The sequence below is a fragment of the Schistocerca piceifrons genome, chromosome 7 (assembly GCF_021461385.2).
Source record: "Schistocerca piceifrons isolate TAMUIC-IGC-003096 chromosome 7, iqSchPice1.1, whole genome shotgun sequence".
NCBI classification, from domain to species: Eukaryota; Metazoa; Arthropoda; class Insecta; order Orthoptera; family Acrididae; genus Schistocerca; species Schistocerca piceifrons.
The window spans coordinates 444,518,796-444,536,091 of record NC_060144.1 but is presented as its reverse complement, the minus strand read 5'-3'; positions in this window follow the sequence as shown (position 1 = coordinate 444,536,091).

Sequence of the window (17,296 nt, the reverse complement as noted above, 5' to 3'; positions counted from 1 at the left end):
CGCATGACAGGCCAAATACTGCTGAGTCTACAGTATACGATAAGAATACACACATGAATCGAATGGTCGAAGGTTTCTATCACTTGGCAATTGCAAATTATGAATGTAAAATATAAATTTATAAATGAAAGACTGCAATTAAATAACACCTGCAGGTACTATCTTAACGACTTTAAAAGTTGGGTACGATAGTAGAAGAACTATATTTCTGCAAAAGATTTATTGGCGTCGATAGTCCAGCTAATAAATAAAATATAAGTTGAATAACAGGGAAAAAATAGATTCCTACTCTACGTAATCAGTCATGAACCAAAACATAGCTTTTGAGGTATTCACTTCTACACGCAACTACGTCTTAACCGTAGAAGCCACGGAAGTCTCACAAGTGCACAAGTTGGCACTCCGAGGTTTTTCTATCTGCCGCGACCACTCGCAAACTCCTCCACACTCTTAAGTCTCTCTCGCGACCGTGCGTCTTTTGCGTCCCCTGCGAGACTCTGCCCTAGCGCCGCACTGTTCAGAACTCGCTTCCATCCAGTCTCCCCATTCACGAGCGCTGTGACTGGCTAGAGCGTTCGCACCATGTCTTGAAGCCAATGCCCCCACAGAAACATAACGAAACATCTTCAAAATACTGGATTCATATTAAAATAACTTGAAATTAAATAAATATTCCTACGGCTGGACCATAAACAAGCGCTAACCCACATTGTAAAATATCTAAACGAATTAAATAAACATTTATCAAAGGAATAGCAACAAAAGGTAGGCCAGTATCCTAATGTCTCTGTGCTTTCTAAATCACAGTAAACATTTAACCAGTTTTTTCGTGAATAGCATATATCGGATATGAACAAAGACACACATGAGTAAATATATTTATAAGAATGCTGCTACTGTGGAGTACTTATAGCCTAACGGGATCGCTAGTAATCGGACACTTTGACCTCCAATAATTCATGTACTATTCAAGTTATATGCCTGTAGTTTATACCAATTTAGGTTTGCATTCATAGCTTTCTAAAGACATGTCGATCGAAGAAATAGGATGAAACGTTTAGATTTTGGAAATTCGTTGCTGGGTGTTACTTGTATAATTTACTGTCAGGTACTAAACTTTAAGTTGTTAAAGATATTGGAAATCTGATTACACCATCAGAATCGTCATACAAATAATGGTAATGTACATGCTTCTTTTTGAGGTATCATGATTAATCTGGCTACTATTAATTTCTATACGGTCTGTGAAATGTCTGCCATTAAGGTTTCACAAAGTCCGCCATAATTGGCACTCCCAGCGTGTCTCCTTCATCAACACAGCGTCACCATGGAATTCCCAGCCACGCAGCTAGACTGGCCGTTGTGCGGCATCACGCAGTTGCTAAGCTAACGTCCGGCCAGCCCAGCGCCCCGCGCCAGCCGAGCCACCCAAGCGCCCACACCAACTCCGAACTTAGAATATTTTCAGGGCGCCACAATTCGCCCATTATCTTACATGATGAAGAGAATGGGTGGAACACCACTGAATAACAGGAAGAGCCTAAATTTGACTTACTAGCTGAAATATATAGCGCATTTAAGATTTAGGAATAAAGAGAGAAAGGGAAACAAAGCACTGTAATCGAGAGGAAAGGGTGCACTAATACTCATTAATAGGTTTCATATGGCATAAGGCATCAGTTAAAATAAAAGTTACAAACTGATATAAAGGAAGCTGATCGAGAGAGGGACAGAGACCGAGAGAGAGAAAGTGAGAGAAAGAGAGAGAGAGAGAGAGAGAGAGAGAGAGAGAGAGAGAGAGAGAAATAAATACTGACAATGAGGGGCAACAGAGAACCATGATAGCATGATTACCCATCCTTTATGCCGTAAGACTTCCTATTATGCAGTCAGCGGCCGGTGACTGACTTTCGAAAATATACATCAAACGGTTCAAATGGCTCTGAGCACAATGGGACTTAACATCTGAGGTCATCAGTCCCCTAGAACTTAGAACTACTTAAGCTTAACTAACCTAAGGGCATCACATTCATCTATGCCCGAGGCAGGATTCGAACCTGCGACAGCACCGGTTCCAGACTATAGCGCCTAGAATGGCTCGGCCACACCGGCCGGCAAAATATACATCCCTTAGATCATTTGCGTCTTGCGAATAAAGAACGTCGCAATCGATTTTCAGTGGCCCTCACTCTTTCTAGAGTGAGATATTAGTGCAAAGTTTTCGCCAAAATGGGGACCAAAACGAGGTCCTCTGTGATAGACAGTAGCACCACTAGGTTTTATTTAAAAATTGGATCCCTACAAGTTAAGAGGCGGCTGTCAGGTCACCCTGAACTGTCGTCCCTACAAAACGCTAGGTCTGTCTCACAAGGTAATTCTGAGGGAACCCTCCAGATTCTGTCAAGTTGCCATTATTTGGCTAGTTATAACAGCCAACTACCTCCCAGGAAGGTATTGCTGCGCAATGCTGTCTTCTTCGAATGGTTCAAATGGCTCTGAGCACTATGCGACTTAACTTCTGAGGTCATCAGTCGCCTAGAACTTAGAACTAATTAAGCTTAACTAACCTAAGGACATCACACACATCCATGCCCGAGGCAGGATTCGAACCTGCGACCGTTGCGGTCGCTGGGCTTCAGACTGTAGCGCCTAGAACCGCACAGCCACAGCGGCTGGTTGTCCTTCTTCAAACCAAGGTCCGTCCCCCTCCACACCCAACGCCATCTTGGTGATAACCAGTGATTAAAATATTTAAGTCTGAAAAGGCGTTGCATTGATATTACACCGTGTCTAAATTACACCTATTCGGAGGGACGCTATGTAATTTCCATTTTACCGTCGTCTCGGGGACACACTGAGAACCGGATGAGACGTTTATTTTTTTTATTTTAATTTTCAATTTCATTCCCTAATAAAATATATGTAGAATCACACGGTTTTCCGCTGTTAGACCATCGTCAGGTACACAATTAAGTATTTGCGGCTACGGATCTTGTGCAACGATTATAAACATGACTATAAACACAGCGCATGCAGAGAGACTCAGGAATCGTAGATTACGCAATACACTCCGTTTTTTCCAAATCCCTCCGTATCAGAGCTTGTTATTGCTTTTTATCTGTCTAGATGTTTGGGATCTTATAGAGTGTACTGTTTTTACATCTTGAAGCTGTGAAATGTTAATTGTTTAAAATAATTGTTACTGAAATAGCAAAACCTCTGCCCATCACACTGCAAGATCAATTGTTTACACTGTCTCTGGAGACGCTACCTCATTGGTAGTAACAGGTGATGCAGCTACAATTTGGGTTACTCCACAGTATACAGCACTTCACACCTCTAGAAATGAGAGTTGTACAGAATAACAAATTATTTGTGTATTACCTCTCTGGACATTCTGTATGTTACATAAGCAACATGTGTAGTAAATATTGCAGGACATACACAATAATGTGCTTTTCACTTATAAATAAAATAATTAATTTTGGAAGGTACTTCACTAGTAATGAAAACACAACAGCGAGCAAGACTGCTTAAACGCTTTTTGTGGGATTGGGTTTTGTATGACGCAGTGGTGTGAACGACAATATTTTAGAAGTTGACTGCAGATGAGTAACGGAAGGTCATCTTCTTCTGGAAGTTCCTCGTGGACGACGTTTACCTAATGTCCTTCCAGTATCGAATGTACCCAAAATTAAAAATTGTACCACTCAGAAACGGTATCGTCGCTGGTGCGATACATGAGTACTTTCAAATACACGAATGATCAGCCTTTGTGCCATTACTCATCTCCCTCTTGTAACACTATGCCATTGTGTTTGAACAACGCGGTAGCACAGGATATATCAGCGTATCTGATCATCTCCCAATAGTGTTAGCCACTGTACACGCCGCCAAGCCATTTACCCTACCGGCGGAATATGATAATCTTAATCGTAATCAACTAACCTCTGACGTGAATGTCATCATCTCATACGGGCTTGGTCTGGATTATTGCGCGGAAGTTCACCGTGGAGCAGTCACTGTACGGCTCCAGGTGTACCTGTTATTACTTATATTTGAGTACATACACTAAGTTAAAGAATATGCAGCAACGCGGTCTTTACCTTTCTAAGCACACAATATACACTCCTGGAAATTGAAATAAGAACACCGTGAATTCATTGTCCCAGGAAGGGGAAACTTTATTGACACATTCCTGGGGTCAGATACATCACATGATCACACTGACAGAACCACAGGCACATAGACACAGGCAACAGATCATGCACAATGTCGGCACTAGTACAGTGTATATCCACCTTTCGCAGCAATGCAGGCTGCTATTCTCCCATGGAGACGATCGTAGAGATGCTGGATGTAGTCCTGTGGAACGGCTTGCCATGCCATTTCCACCTGGCGCCTCAGTTGGACCAGCGTTCGTGCTGGACGTGCAGACCGCGTGGGACGACGCTGCATCCAGTCCCAAACATGCTCAATGGGGGACAGATCCGGAGATCTTGCTGGCCAGGGTAGTTGACTTACACCTTCTAGAGCACGTTAGGTGGCACGGGATACATGCGGACGTGCATTGTCCTGTTGGAACAGCAAGTTCCCTTGCCGGTCTAGGAATGGTAGAACGATGGGTTCGATGACGGTTTGGATGTACCGTGCACTATTCAGTGTCCCCTCGACGATCACCAGTGGTGTACGGCCAGTGTAGGAGATCGCTCCCCACACCATGATGCCGGGTGTTGGCCCTGTGTGCCTCGGTCGTATGCAGTCCTGATTGCGGCGCTCACCTGCACGGCGCCAAACACGCATACGACCATCATTGGCACCAAGGCAGAAGCGACTCTCATCGCTGAAGACGACACGTCTCCATTCGTCCCTCCATTCACGCCTGTCGCGACACCACTGGAGGCGGGCTGCACGATGTTGGGGCGTGAGCGTAAGACGGCCTAACGGTGTGCGGGACCGCAGCCCAGCTTCATGGAGACGGTTGCGAATGGTCCTCGCCGATACCCCAGGAGCAACAGTGTCCCTAATTTGCTGGGAAGTGGCGGTGCGGTCCCCTACGGCACTGCGTAGGATCCTACGGTCTTGGCGTGCATCCGTGCGTCGCTGCGGTCCGGTCCCAGGTCGACGGGCACGTGCACCTTCCGCCGACCACTGGCGACAACATCGATGTACTGTGGAGACCTCACGCCCCACGTGTTGAGCGATTCGGCGGTACGTCCACCCGGCCTCCCGCATGCCCACTATACGCCCTCGCTCAAAGTCCGGCAACTGCACATACGGTTCACGTCCACGCTGTCGCGGCATGCTACCAGTGTTAAAGACTGCGATGGAGCTCCGTATGCCACGGCAAACTGGCTGACACTGACGGCGGCGGTGCACAAATGCTGCGCAGCTAGCGCCATTCGACGGCCAACACCACGGGTCCTGGTGTGTCCACTGTGCCGTGCGTGTGATCATTGCTTGTACAGCCCTCTCGCAGTGTCCGGAGCTAGTATGGTGGGTCTGACACACCGGTGTCAATGTGTTCTTTTTTCCATTTCCAGGAGTGTAGTAATGATCCATGGGCCCCTCCGACGGATATAAGAACGATTGAGGAAATTGTTGACCACAATATTGCTTGATGGTGGAGTAAATGTGAATGACAGTGGTATATCTGATAAATAATTTACAAATTAGAAATATACTTTTACCATACCCGTAATGAAACCACTCTACAATTATACGCGATTTTCTTTCCTTCTGCCGCCATAAGTCCTTCTTTGATACCATAGTGACTCAGTTCACAGTGCAGCCGTCATCCAAGGATGTGATGTCCAGTCCCTGTATATCTTCTTAATACAAGAACACTTCTAATAGTTAATTCTCTGCTTGACAGTGTTATGATACGTCAAAAGGGGTTAGTTTAGCATACAAGAAACTACGTAAGTTTTGTATAAAGACAGTTTACTATATGCATGTGGTGTCTCTGTGATTCTTTCTTGGCGTATTCTACAGTTTAGACGTAGTCTGTGCTTCATATCGTACCGTAAGGATCTATCACGGAGAACTGTAAGGTCGCAGTACGTTACAGAACTCACAGAATACAGAAAGTTTTAGCAGCGAGAATCGTTTCTCGTTCAATATAATATAGTTATCTGCCACATTGGTCTCTAAAAAAAACTGTACAAGGTTCAGACTCCTATGCATTCCGCGAAAACGTCTGCATCACAAAATTGAAAACACGCTTTCAGAAACCGCGCTGTATCATCCCCCTTTTGTAGTCATCAGCTATATAAAAATAAATACTGAGAAACATACTTCGTCATTATACATGTTGTGACCGACTCAGATATAAGTATTATTAATCCTTCTGTTAGATGCTAAACTTCAGCGTGGCAATATCGTGAAATTTATTGTTACTTTACTTCCAGCTCTGATCTATTACTTTGCACTGCATTATTTTCGTTCCATCCCCAAACAACTCAGATTTACAATTTCAACCTCTACGCTGAAGAGTATCTTCATACACTTATTGCGTCTTGCATTATCTGGATACCGGATGTCCTGCTACGAAAAAGTATTCTGGAAGATTCTCGACAACCACTCTCATAACGCCCCCTGCGCCTAGGTTGCACCTCTTATGTCGCCCCCTCCCCCATGTATAAATGCTGTCCCTTGCTAAAGGCAAAAACAAATCAATTTGACAAGCGTCCTTCTATGTCTGGAATGTTGCCTTTAATTAAACCACAGGAATCATTTTTCATTTCTTGCTTTAGTAACCACTTTTCATCTCAGAAAAACATTGCATTTCATTCACAGGTACCTAAGACTCATGGCTTAATTTTGAACTGGTTAAGGGACTATCCCTCCCCCCATGAACCATGGACCTTCCCGTTGGTGGGGAGGCTTGCGTGCCTCAGCGATACAGATGGCCGTACCGTAGGTGCAACCACAACGGAGGGGTATCTGTTGAGAGGCCAGACAAACATGTGGTTCCTGAAGAGGGGCAGCAGCCTTTTCAGTAGTTGCAGGGGCAACAGTCTGGATGATTGACTGATCTGGCCTTGTAACATTAACCAAAACGGCCTTGCTGTGCTGGTACTGCGAACGGCTGAAAGCAAGGGGAAACTACAGCCGTAATTTTTCCCGAGGACATGCAGCTTTACTGTATGATTAAATGATGATGGCGTCCTCTTGGGTAAAATATTCCGGAGGTAAAATAGTCCCCCATTCGGATCTCCGGGCGGGGACTACTCAAGAGGACGTCGTTATCAGGAGAAAGAAAACTGGCATTCTACGGATCGGAGCGTGGAATGTCAGATCCCTTAATCGGGCAGGTAGGTTAGAAAATTTAAAAAGGGAAATGGATAGGTTAAAGTTAGATATAGTGGGAATTAGTGAAGTTCGGTGGCAGGAGGAATAAGACTTTTGGTCAGGTGATTACAGGGTTATAAATACAAAATCAAATAGGGGTAATGCAGGAGTAGGTTTAATAATGAATAAAAAAATAGGAGTGCGGATTAGCTACTTCAAACAGCATAGTGAACGCATTATTGTGGCCAAGATAGACACAAAGCCCATGCCTACTACAGTAGTACAAGTTTATATGCCAACTTTCTCTGCAGATGATGAAGAAATTGATGACATGTATGACGAGATAGAAGAAATTATTCAGGTAGTGAAGGGAGGCGAAAAATTAATAGTCATGGGTGACAGGAATTCGTCAGTAGGAAAAGGGAGAGAAGGGAATATAGTAGGTGAATATGGATTGGAGGGAAGAAATGAAAGAGGAAGCCGTCTTGTAGAATTTTGCACAGAGCATAACTTAATCATAGCTAACACTTGGTTCAAGAATCATGAAAGAAGGTTGTATACCTGGAAGAATCCTGGAGATACTAAAAGGTATCAGATAGATTACATAATGGTAAGACAGAGATTTAGGAACCAGGTTTTAAATTGTAAGACATTTCCAGGGGCAGATGTGGATTCTGACCACAATCTATTGGTTATGAACTGCAGATTGAAACTGAAGAAACTGCAAAAAGGCGGGAATTTAAGGAGATGGGACCTGGATAAATTGAAAGAACCAGAGGTTGTAGAGTGTTTCAGGGAGAGCATAAGGGAACAATTGACAGGAATGGGGGATAGAAATACAGTAGAAGAAGAATGGGAAGCTCTGAGGGATGAAGTAGTGAAGGCAGCAGAGGATCAAGTAGGTAAAAAGAAGAGGGCTAATAGAAATCCTTGGGTAACAGAAGAAATATTGAATTTAATTGATGAAAGGAGAAAATATAAAAATGCAGTAAATGAAGCAGGCAAAAAGGAATACAAAAGTCTCAACAATGAGATCGACAAGAAGTGCAAAATGGCTAAGCAGGGATGGCTAGAGGACAAATGTAAGGATGTAGAGGCTTGTCTCACTAGGGGTAAGATAGATATTGCCTACAGGAAAATTAAAGAGACCGTTGGAGAGAAGAGAACCACTTGTATGAATATCAAGAGCTCAGATGGCAACCCAGTTCTAAGCAAAGAAGCAAAGAAGGGAAGGCAGAAAGGTGGAAGGAGTATATAGAGGGTTTATACAAGGGCGATGTACTTGAGGACAATATTATGGAAATGGAAGAGGATGTAGATGAAGATGAAATGGGAGATAAGATACTGCGTGAAGAGTTTGACAGAGCACTGAAAGACCTGAGTCGAAATAAGGCCCCGGGAGTAGACAACATTCCATTAGAACTACTGATGGCCTTGGGAGAGCCAGTCGTGACAAAACTCTACCATCTGGTGAAGAAGATGTATGAAACAGGCGAAGTACCCTCAGACTTCAAGAAGAATATAATAATTACAATCCCAAAGAAAGCAGGTGTTGACAGATGTGAAAATTACCGAACTATCAGTTTAATAAGTCACAGCTGCAAAATACTAACGCGAATTCTTTACAGACGAATGGAAAAATTGGTAGAAGCGGACCTCTAACCTTACGACTTATCTTAGAAGAAAGATTAAGAAAAGGCAAACCTACGTTTCTAGCATTTGTAGACTTAGAGAAAGCTTTTGACAACGTTAACTGGCATACTCTCTTTCAAATTCTGAAGGTGGCAGGGGTAAAATACAGGGAGCGAAAGGCTATTTACAATTTGTACAGAAACCAGATGGCAGTTATAAGAGTCGAGGGGCATGAAAGGGAAGCAGTGGTTGGGAAAGGAGTGAGACAGGGTTGTAGCCTCTCCCCGATGTTATTCAATCTGTATATTGAGCAAGCAGTAAAGGAAACAAAAGAAAAATTCGGAGTAGGTATTAAAATTCATGGAGAAGAAATAAAAACTTTGAGGTTCGCCGATGACATTGTAATTCTGTCAGAGACAGCAAAGGACTTCAAAGATCAGTTGAACGGAATGGACAGTGTCTTGAAAGGAGCATATAAGATAAACATCAACAAAAGCAAAACGAGGATAATGGAATGTTGTCAAATTAAATCGGGTGATGCTGAGGGGATTAGATTAGGAAATGAGACACTTAAAATAGCAAAGGAGTTTTGCTATTTAGGGAGTAAAATAACTGATGATGGTCAAAGTAGAGACGATATAAAATGTAGACTGGCAATGGCAAGGAAATCGTTTCTGAAGAAGAGAAATTTGTTAACAGCGAGTATAGATTTAAGTGTCAGGAAGTCGTTTATGAAAGTATTTGTATGGAGTGTAGCCATGTATGGAAGTGAAACATGGACGATAACCAGTTTGGACAAGAAGAGAATAGAAGCTTTTGAAATGTGGTGCTACAGAAGAATGCTGAAGATAAGGTGGGTAGATCACGTAACTAATGAGGAGGTATTGAATAGGATTGGGGAGAAGAGAAGTTTGTGGCACAACTTGACTAGAAGAAGGGATCGGTTGGTAGGACATGTTTTGAGGCATCAAGGGATCACAAATTTAGCATTGGAGGGCAGCGTGGAGGGTAAAAATCGTAGAGGGAGACCAAGAGATTAATACACTAAGCAGATTCAGAAGGATGTAGGTTGCAGTAGGTACTGGGAGATGAAGAAGCTTGCACAGGATAGAGTAGCATGGAGAGCTGCATCAAACCAGTCTCAGGACTGAAGACCACAACAACAACAACAAGGGACTATCAGATCAGTCAATCACTATCTTTATGAGTCTTAGGTAGATGATACAGGGGGACGTGTGCTGAGTTACTGGCTAGCTGCTTTTCTTCTGACGACAATAAATGCAGAAGATATGCCTTCTGTAGCTTTAACGTGGGTAAAGTTTTGACCAATGGATAGTAGCGCAGCGTTTGAGGTTCACAGCCATCATGCTGATGGTATAGGTTCAGATCCAATCTACTTGTGTTTTTTCTCTCTATACCAACGTACAGAATAACATTAAACAGTACGTGTCATGTAACATTATTCAAAAATAGACAATTTCGCAGGAGAAGATTCAGTAATATATCAAAACTCGCAGCAGACATTGTTCAAATTTGTATTCCGTTTGTTGCAGAACAGATTACAGAATCGTCTTACTAGGTGTCACTTGCATCGGTTGCTGTGCTAGAACAGAATTCACGATGTATTTGTCGCGGAAGTAACAGAAACACGAATTCTCAGAGCACCTCGCACATTTAATGCAAGCTACTGTGTTGCAGGCACACGGATTTTTCAGAAGCAACACCGAAAAACGAAGTTCGTTTTGCTTTTATTTTATCTACAAAGATTTTATCGTGAAGTGTATGATCAATCTTCATTCCCCACGTGTCAAGCGAACATTATCCAAATATTTGGCGTTTTTGTTATGAACTTAAGACGGAATACATATATGAATAATGTTTCTTGCAATGATTGGTATTTTAGTGGAATTACTACAGCGAAAATGATTCCTTCTAATAATGTCGCATGACGCATATTAATTAATGATATTTTGTAGGGCAACGCGGAGTGGCCACGTGGTTTGAGGCACCATGTGGTAACGTCGTGAGTCAATATGCAGTAGCATTTTATTGCAGTAAGTTACTTTGAAGTACGGGCTCGTAGCTTTGGAGCCGTTGGCGGTGGCAATACACAGCCGCTCGTATCTTAGCGTGACCCACTCGCACCTGTCGCTAGCCTAGCCCTGGGAAGCGCAATCTGTGTTAGTTCCAGCGACAGAATATTTTAGCCCCTATGAATCTAAATAAACAGTATTAAATATTATTCAGTTTTGTTAAAACACAATATACAGGCCTTTGCTATTAAAAGGAAGGTTGTATTAAAATATCAGCTATCAACTGAGATACTTTCAGATTTAGAGACAATTATCCAAAACACCAAAAAAACCGACACTTACAAGATTAAAGTCAGTTACGATTCATAGCAGTTTGTCTTTTAGTATCATATGGAATTATTACTGAAGTTCGCTAAATGGCAGAACAATTTATTTAGATTTTTTATAATTAAAAACGTTCACTATTTCTCATTTTCGTGACATTGAATTCAGAAAAGATTAATATTTATTTAATAATTATTTGTTTTGTTGTGTGAAAAAACGAGAGTGAGTGAGAATGTATATGGGGACATACGTAAAGATTGAATATTATCTGATATTACGTAACTATGTCATGGGAAAGTGTGAAGCAAGCAGTCGCAACAAAGCTGTAATTTCGCTACCTTTCTGATGACGTATGTCCAAGGATACTTGCTTTTGTAAGAAGGCTGCCATAATAGCCATTTGCAGAGTAACGATTTTCTAAAGTCATTTCAAGATTAGTTTTCTTTTCGCTTGATTTTGTTAAACATTTTATTAATATTTGCATGATGAAGTGACGTAAATACATCTGTGAATATTGATTGGCGTAGGACAGTTCCGGCGCGAGATAGAAGCCAAAGGATTGGTTTCATGGGCTGGTCATTTTGAACAACCAATCAGAGTTAAGCATTTCTCGCGCTCTTTCAAGTAGTTAAAGGCCCTGGAAGGAATGGCAGGGAACCAGTTGTTGGCTAGCTATCGAACGTACAGGTCATGTTGGTGTGTCCGTCTACGTTATGAGTAAAATGAAGGAAATACTGGTAATTCGCATCCGGATAGTATTGCTGTGAAGGCAGTTGCATTTAGGGACAGATTGGGAAACTTGAGCTTTGTGAAGTGTTTAGTTGGAAAGACAGGCGTGTGATCTTTCGGCCTTTGTAGAATTCCGCGTGACATGTTTCATATTTACCTATGGAATAGTTGGCGAACAGTTTATTTATTAGAAATCCGCTGAAAAAAAGGCCGAATATGAAACTCATATATTCCAGCAGAGCATTGACTGTAGATCACGTAATAATTCGGGTCGGACTTAAGTACATTTCTGGCTGTCTTGCGTGTATACTGGGTTGTATGAACTGTGAGCTGAGGACATTGATATTAGTCGTTTGAATGAATTCTGGCTGATGGCTAATTCTTTAATTTTGAACCTAAAGAAATAAAGAACTTGTTGCAGAATTTTGACATATTTTCTAAAAGAATGAAGCAATCGCTCTCCACCAGAAAATGGTTATAAGATTTTACAGGATAGCTTGCTACCAGAGTTTTGGCGGAATTTGCAAACGTAACTATTGACGATGTTTTTCTTCTACGCTGCTTTAAACATCGTCTGAACAGTATCTACGTATGCAGAGAATCGGGCTTGTGACCAGACGGTGTACTAACGTAGGTGGAGCTTTGTGTTGTGCACAGTACGACGAAAGACAGTGGCCAAACAATTACGCAACGCAACGTGACTTTCTAACCCGCCTCGCCGCAATGTCACGTATTGCATAACCCCTCCCGCCGTAGGTCCGACACCTCCCTCGGGCAAGGGTGTGTGTGTTGTTCTTAGCATAAGTTAGCTTAAGTAGTGTGTAAGTCTAGGGCCGATGACCTCAGCAGTTTGGTTCCTTAGGAATTCACACTTTCTTTTTTGTATTCTGTACAATAAAATGGAAGAAATTGCACGCATAGTTACTGAAACCGTACTCTCACCGTGAAAGCCGTGAACCTTAGCCACTGCATTAGTTTACCCTGGCCCGTTATATGTCTAACATTAGGATATAGAGGGGACACATTAAATTTTTATATCGAATTTCTTGGAAAGTAAGCGGACTTCGCAAGAAAAGCGCCTAGCACACACGTGATTAACTTATCCGATTTTCCACTAGTGAGAATAATATTTATGTTTTTCTATGAGGTTCAAAATGCAGCGGGTGCAGAAATTCCTCGCTAGCGCAACTCGTAAAATGGTTCTAATGGCTCTGAGTACTATGGGACTTAACTACTGTGGTCATCAGTCCCCTAGAACTTAGAACTACAAGCGGTTCCAGACTGTAGCGCCTATAACCGCACGGCCACTCCGGCCGGCGCAACTCGTAAAGTCAAACGGCTACCGCACTGGGCCAACAGGAACACAACGAATATCACGAACAAAAGCGGAAATACCTTTTTCTAAACATCTGATACGTAATTTACAACATAATAATGACCGTCCGGCAGTCAACATTTTCTTGGATGGAGAACATTGTACTGAAAATATTCTCACAATGAAGCACACCACTGGGGTGTGGTGGGCAGTTTCTTTGGCGTATCACCTACTTCTCACATGCAGGAGATCTTGGACTGACTTAGATTTTTCAAAAATCTTGTAGAGATAAACTAAAACGTTTGTCACAATAGAGAAAAACGAGATGGTTATAATTAAAGTGCAGCTACTCACGGAGATCCACTGTGGGCTATGTTAATCGTATGGCAGCGAAACTTGGTAGATGTTATAATGAGTTAACACGAAACCGATTTACGCGGGAAAAAAATTTGTTCCAATTTTTGCCAACCAATGCAAAACTCGCACGGTGAATGCGAGAAAGGCGGACAGAAATGGACAAGGAGTGCGACGTTGGCAGAAAATATAAAACAAATGGGAAGGGCATACAAATGATTTTACTCATATTTGTAACCGCCGCTTACACACTTTGTTTACTATGAACACCAGAGACTTCGACGAGATGCTGTACTGCACCAGATTAGCATCTAGTGACCAAAATTGGAACTAAGTCTTTTCCAGTGTAAGTCGTTCCTCATTAATGCATAAGCATATGTATCAATTTCGCTTTCATAGGTAATGACAGCCCACAATGGACCTTCGCGCGTAGCTGCATTTTGAATAACGAATCATCGTTAAACCAACAATTTGAATTGAGTACAGAATGGACCATATAGTCTACGTAAAGTTACACGACAAAGAAGAATGAATATGTCCAGATAAGTTTACAAACTCCACGCTGACGGATTAACGTTGACAGTTTTTTTTTTATTGCGTTACTTAACCCACAGGTCCGCGTCATCAGGCCCTCTCTTACATCCTACTAGGTATGTGAATGTTGTGTAAAGCAAACAGCTCCCGGGTTCGATTCCCGGCGGGTCAGAGATTTTCTCTGCCTCGTGATGACTGGGTGTTGTGTGATGTCCTTAGGTTAGTTAGGTTCAAATAGTTCTAAGTTCTATGGTACTGATGACCATAGATGTTAAGTCCCATAGTGTTCAGAGCCATTTGAACCATTTGAACCAAACAGCTTGAGATTTACGAGCAACAAGCTGGTGAAAATAACTTAATTTTGCTTGATTCCTGATCTGCGTATAAAAAGCATACTCCTCCAGAGCAAATTATTCATCCTGTAAACTGTGTGACCTTTCAGTTCATACCACCTGAATCCACTAGACACATTCAGCCCTTGGATGTTTGTTTTTCCGTGCCTATAAAACATTATCTCATTGTCTGCAGCCACACCTTAAAGGATTGCGAGCTTCACAGTAAGCTCCATGACATACTGTTCCGTATTCGGCTGCATACCAGCACATTCCATCGGTTCTCATCGCCCCGCTCCACTGATAGCATTATATATGCATTCTGTAAAAGTGGATACTTAGCTAAATGTTGGATTGTAACTCCCAAGGAGTTCGCCATCGACCTTGATGGTGGGAAGCTTTGTGATTACTGTGACACACAATTTTTTATTCGGTGTTCATTGTGAAAGTTAATGGTTTGTTTCCAACATTTCTTGAAAGTCTACAATGTCCATTTTTTAAGTATGATGCATAAATCCATAGAAAATCGATCTCTGCAACTCCAGGACACTAATTTTCTGTCGTCCTCCTGATGCACTTGGTGAGTCATTAGTAGCTAATATGTTTACTGTCATATGTGTTAGAACTACACTTTGAAATGAGCCTTACTAAAAATTGAACTTGTGGGGTTCGTTGTGAGGAGGAATACCTACACTAATAGACAGAAGTTGTAACGGACGTTTGTTGTTGGGACGTACATTAATACCTCCGGACAAGAGTCTACGAGTCAAGAATTGCTTGTGCATATTATAAGGTTCACTCCCACTCCATCTTATTGTCAGGAATATCAGCGGTTCCCGAATTTAAGCAAAGCAATAGGAATTAAGTGAACTGGGGGCTAGATCGTACGACACTGGGAGGTTAAGAACCGTGACCGTGTATCTAATGTCCATAACACTTCTCAATACCGACTTAAATGTTCAGCACTTAGAATATTACTCATTTCAGTAGCGTGAGAATAGCACTTAATCAACTCTTCATGATGAACGAAATACGTAAATGTTCTCACTGCTTGTTTGGCAGGAATATCAACACTGTCATCTCAAGTCAACACTCGTTATCAGTGTCACGACGCCACTTTCACTGTGGTTTGTGTCTTTTGGATTGATGCCCATGAAATCTTTATGCGAATGAAATTCACGAAACTGTAGCTGAAACCTCTTGTATGACCACCACAATGTTTTATTATTCACACACACTGTTAGTTTTATCATCTTGAGTTACCATTAATTTAAACATTACGTTATAAATATATGCCATAATACCTTCACCCTGATTACTAATTAATGCTCTGGTTTTCATTTGAATTAATTTGCTTTACTCTTCGTCTCCTTATTCACTCTCAGATCAAAAGTACCCGAACACAGCTACGTAATGCGGAACTGACCACTAGATTTCACGAGAGGCAGACACACATAAAAGAAGACGGCAGGTATTGTGTTGTCAGTTGGGAAGCAGTAACAGCAGAATGAGTCAGTCAGGAGAACTCAAGTGACTTCGAACGTGTTCTAGTCGTTAGATGTCATATGCGTAACAAATCCATCAGCGACTTCAAAGGCTGCCCGACAGATGGTGGTGTGACTGCGAAATGAAAAGGCGAAGAAATTATCATAGCTAAATCAAGATCAGGCAGGCGTCACGTACTGACTGACAGAGACCGTCGAACGTTGGAGAAGGAGTCAATAGTCAGTTCTGAAGTAGTACCAGAATTCCAAGTAGCATTATGTCTGTTCATAGGGGGTTAAAAAGAATGGGGTGTGATGGTCGAGCAGGTTATACTGCATCGTTTCTGTTCCAAGTGACGCTTGAAGCTGTGTAAATAGAGAACCCGCTGGACAGTGGACGATAGGGAACTGGTGATCTGGAGTGAGGAATCAAGCCATAGCCAGAGGCAATCCGAAGAAGAGGTTTGGGTTAGGTGAATGCGTGGAGAACGTTACCTGACACGAAGACTAATGCAAACACTGAGATGCGGAGGAAGTGGTGCTACCATATGGGGGTATTTTTTTGTGGCTATGCTGTGGTCCCATTATTACGAAAAAGAAAACGCCAAAGGCTAAAAGATATGAACTCATTTTGCAGTATTGTGTACTGGGTACACTAGAGGAACAGTTCACAGTCGATGACTGTATTCACTGTGTCATAAAACAGCACGTGAAACAATGGTTGGTGGCCCGTAACATTCCTTAAATGGACTGGACGGTAAAAAGTCTCGATCTGAACCCAATCGGATGCGTTAAGATGGCTAATCCACTCCATAGCCAGTAAGCAATATCTGTATCTTCTCTAGTTAAGGCTCTTGAGGAAGAATGGGCTGTCATGCTCCATAGACATTAAGACACATAATTGAAAGAGTCCCCAGTAGAGTTCAAGTCATCAAAAAACAAAGGGTAGATACCCCGTGTTAACATCCACATAAATACCGGGTGATCAAAAGGTCAGTATAAATTTGAAAACTTAATAAACCACGAAATAATGTAGATACAGAGGTAAAAATTGACACACATGCTTGAATTGACATGGGGTTTTACTGGAACCAAAAGAAACCAAAGTTAAGGGGCCTTTTTTCTACGAGGAAATGCGTGATTCTGGTTTTGTAACTGCTACCGTGACGGGTGAGAGGTACGCCGATACGTTACAGAATCTCATCATCCCCAGCCTGGCTGATAAACACCTGCTGGAACGTACGATGTTTATGCAGGATGGCGCTC